This window comes from Tachypleus tridentatus, chromosome 1 (genome assembly GCF_004210375.1).
Source record: "Tachypleus tridentatus isolate NWPU-2018 chromosome 1, ASM421037v1, whole genome shotgun sequence".
NCBI lineage: Eukaryota > Metazoa > Arthropoda > Merostomata > Xiphosura > Limulidae > Tachypleus > Tachypleus tridentatus.
Genome location: NC_134825.1, coordinates 156,432,485 through 156,437,528, shown reverse-complemented (window position 1 = coordinate 156,437,528; position 5,044 = coordinate 156,432,485).

Sequence of the window (5,044 nt, the reverse complement as noted above, 5' to 3'; positions counted from 1 at the left end):
TCACTAGTGTGTTCCTCCAAGAAGAGAAGTCACACTCCAACGACATCTTGTGGACATTTTCCGAGGATTGCTCGTCTAGGTTCCTCCACCAAGTCAATGTGAGATTCTCAATGAGATTCCCGTTATTATGTGTTTTTAGGTAAGATATCGTATCAAAGTTGATGTTTCCTTACACTGAAAATATATTTCCGATAGATATTTTACTCTCCTCACACTTCTGGTGCTTCTTTTCTGTCAACTTTGAAGATTGTGTTCTGCAGTAAATAGGAAGCCAGCTGCCACCTTTGACAGTAGAGTATGTTTCAGTGAAGCGTTGTGCTTGCTTATTTACATGCTACAACGCAGATGAACCAAGTTGAAACGTGTGGTAGATGAGAGTTTCAAGGCTAGTGGAACCAAAGATATTTTCGCATATTGAAGGCTTCACTGAACAATAATAGCTGTTACGTGAAAACAAAAAGATATTCTATCGAAAATAGTACGAAACTAAATATTTTAGACTATGTACAATAATCTGGTATAATTTTCTGTGTGTGTATAATTTTAAATATTTTTCAAAACGATGCCAAACGAAACATTTTGTTATTATATTATCCTTCCAAAATAAAGTTTGCATCAGCCAATCAAACATTTCCAATACTCTGAATTCATCCAATTAATGTGGCAGACAAACAGAAATATCTTTTCTCCTTTGTCTCTTATAGGTTCCATTAACACTTGAACCAGTAATTTCAAGTTATCTCAGATAATGATGCTGCAGTATTTTTGGTAGAATTCTGTAAATCAAAACAAACCATTAACTATGAATACAACTATGTAAACAAAACTCAACATTTAACATGACAAATAATAATGTAATAATATCTAAAATCAATATATAAATAAAATCAGGACTACTAACTTTATATCAAGTACAAAATATCTGAATAAAAATATTAATAAATAATTTGTTGAAAAATATATTGTGAAATAAACATTGTTGTAAGTATAACATCAAATACAATTAAATGATATTATGTGTGTGTTATTTCTGTAGTAAAGCCATATCTGGCTATCTGTTGTGTTCACTGAGAATAATTTAAACCCTGATTTTAACGTTGTAACCCTGTACAATAACTGATGTACCATATGGGGAATGAATTATATTAAAATATATAGCAGATGGTACTTGTTATACGATGGTAACCAAATGCTAGAATTAAATGTGTTCAAATTATCTGTATGTTACTGGAACCTAAAGTTGGTAAACATCTCAGATAGAATACCAAACAGAATCTTTCAAACAATCCGTTTTAAAGTTCTCTTTATCTCTTTGTGTGTAGTGTTTCAACAAATGACTTTAATGTCCTTAAACATAAAATTAATTGTTCATTAGACAAAATTCAATGTGAATTTGAATGACTGGTATATTTTGCTGTCATTAATCAAACTTTCTGAGCCTATATTCCTTATACCTCCTTACACCAACAACTACAAGAAGTAATGATTGAGTATTTCAGTCATGTTAAGAACCATTCAACAATAACATGCCGTTACGTCAAATGTTGGTATGTGAATTACAGTGTTATTAATTCATAACAAGTTAGTGTAGAATATCCTGTTTGTTGTCAACATTATTCATACCTGTTATACTTTATTTAAATAGTTAATATTGAACTTTGCCTTCTTCCGTACCTTTTCACGGATGGACAGACACCGCGGTTGACAGTATGTAAAACAAGTAGTAAATAATGTTCTCTGTCCAATCTGGATTGGATTTCCTTTTTTCTTTGTGACTTAACACTGAATGGATACCACAAAATTATAAATTACAAAGTATTTCTGAGTAAAACCGTTCGTACAGACTTAGAATTATTTCTTGCTTAAAGTTTAATATTTAATATAAAGGTGTGCACTCAACATCTGAAAGTTACTCACAAGTCGTGGTCGGTGTTCAGATTAATTTCTGTAATATCATGAAAAGGTAAGATAAAAAGATTGTACTAAGTAAACCACTTAGAAAATTGTACGAAAAACAAGACATGAGTAATTATTATGTGTAGAAATGATAATTAGTTAACAAATACAATCATAGGATTTGGGATTAGGAGTCAAAAACCAATAGGTAGATTGTCTACTGGAGAAACTCGTCAGAGTTTACATATAAACAAACATGAAAGTCTGGACTGGTTTTAGTTCTTGACATACACTGAATGAATGTTTCAAAATTATAAAGTTTAAAGTATTTCTGAATAAAGCTGTTAGTATACATTTAGAATTATGTTTTACTTACAATTTAAAATATGATATGTGGGTGTGCACTCAACATGTGAAAGGTGTTCACAAATTGTGGTAGGATAAAAAAAAACATGTAAGTTAAAAAGATGGGTTAAAAAACAGAACAATATGGTGATAGGTAATTACTTTTTATAACTCACAAATTATGTTTTAGTTCCAGATTAGTTTTAACCTCATATCATACACATGGGATTTCTTCTGACTAAAGACATACGAATTTATCTTTGTTCGTGGCTTGCCCATATTTTCACTCAAGAAAACTACATGGCCTGATGTACTGACAAAGCGGAACGCCATCTAGTAGTAAGAACAAATGAAATATGGGATTGTTCATGAAAACACACAGAAATGTTCAGTGACTCATGGTTTTCGTTTATACGCCAACATAGTGAAGAAACAGGACACGAACTATAAAATATAAATATTCTTTGTAAGGATGACACTGATCTGGAATTGGTACTTAAAGAAACCATCCACATCAAACAACTTTAACCAACACCAAATATCATGTAACCTTCATTGAAATTGTAACATTTAAAATATGTACAGCATTTTTTTTATTGCCAGTAATTTACTTTCTATGTATTTTAGTTTTGATTAAATGATTGTTACTTCAGCAATGTATTTTAGTTGTTTAGTTAGAAATAATGTATTATTTTTGTTTTGCTTTAAATAGTGAATGTGGAATATGTAAGATATTTTACGCTACGTATTAACAATTGCAGCATTATATAATATTCAGGATATATATTTTAGGTAAATCCAATATAAACAATTAATTAAGTTATATTTTCTAATCTCACTATTACATAAACGACATGCCTTAAATATCCGTGTCGATTTGACCGAAATACTAAATACAGTGCGTCACTATAGATCAAATGTCACTATAAAGAAAAATTTATAAAAAATCCCATTTTAGAATTCTAAGTTCGAATAATTTTAAAAGTAACTACGATAAGAACAACAAGCTTTTTTTTTTTCCATAGAAATGAATAATAAGTACTCTTCGTATAACAAGAGCCTGACTAGGACTAAACCTGAAGATTTAATTATATCTTTTTTATTGATATAATTTATAGATACAGTTTTAAGAAATGGTGTTTAAAAAATTATTTTTTCAATAATCGGTACCACATTTAATAGATAAAAAATACAGTGTATATTAGAACAATCCGAAAAACCTTCCCATGAAGTACTTGCCGTAAAAATAATCTCTTTTTTTTTTTATAGAAAATGTTCAATTTTTATAAATTTTTCAATACGACGTTATCGACAACAGACTAGTATTTGTTAACATTAATTACTAGACTTCTCACTGGTTGTGGAGTAAAGTGTAAGATTAGAGGGAAGGAAGCTAGTCGTCACCACCCACCGCCAACTCTTGGGCTACTCTTTTACCAACGAATAATGGGATTGACCGTCACTTCATAATACCCCCACGGCTGAAACGGCGAGCATGTTTGGTGCGACCGGGATTCGAACCCGCGACCCTCAGATTACCATTCGAACGCCTTAACCCACCAGTCCAAAACTGATAAGTGAAGGGTAACTGTGGGAACATTCAGATGTTAAAAGTTATAAAATGTAAAATTACTCTTTTTAACCTTTGTTAAGAAATTGGTGATTGGTTGGTTTTACATTTTATGACGCAAAGCAACAAGGCTATCGGCTTAGACAGTAAACGTCCATTTCCTTAAGTATATATAATTTTTGAGCGGAACATTATACTTGCTTGACTCAAGTGAAGTAAGACGTTGGTGAATGAAGTTATTATACTGTTTGTGTTATATTTATTACAATGAGAACAAAAACAGACATTCAAAATATATATACAAGTCCACAAAATCTTAATCAAATTTATTTGAAGAAAATATCCAATTTCAACTGTTTTGTTTCCTAATGGACTTTCTCATGCGGTTTAAAAAGAACACCAATTCTACGACCATTTCATGAAGTTCATTTTCCACTTCATTTCTACATACAATTTGACAGTGTTAATATAACTTAACACTGGCGATGAAGTAGGAATTTCTATTTCCTCACTATCTTTTCCATTTTGTTCATCTTCTGAATCTCTCACACTGTTACCATCTTGAGATTCTATTGTAGATTTTAAATCAATTCATGAGCTACTATCAGTTTCTGTTAAAACATTCTTATCAACGTTCAGAAAACTTTCAGCATTCACAGAATCATCTGTATCAATCACAGTTTGGATTTAATTAGAATCATTATAACAAACAACTTTAAAAAAAGTGAGGGTATAAAGTAAATATTCCCTATATTTTAAAATTAGGGAAGATAAGAATTTATTTGTTCGTGAGAATTATGTAAAGAGTAGAATTTTCCCCTTAAAAGATAAATATATTTCTACAAATCATGAATCTAATTTAACTGCAAAATTAATGATTTTCATATTTACCTATTACTATAGTTTTCCATCAGCAAATGGCCCGGCATGGTCAGGTGGTTAAGGCACTCGACTCGTAATCCGAAGGTCGAGGATTCGAATCCCCGTCACATCAAACATGCTCGCCCTTTCACCCGTGGAGTTGTTATAATATGACGGTCAATCCCAATATTCGTTGATAAAAGAGTAGCTCATGAGTTTGCGGTGGGTGGTGATGACTAGTTGCCTTCCCTCTAATCTTACATTGCTAAATTAGACGCGGATAGCGCAGGTATCCCTTGTGTAGATTTGCGTGAAATTCAAAAACAAATCATCGCAGATGGAGGAAGAGGTCAAAGAGTACCTGACCCTCCA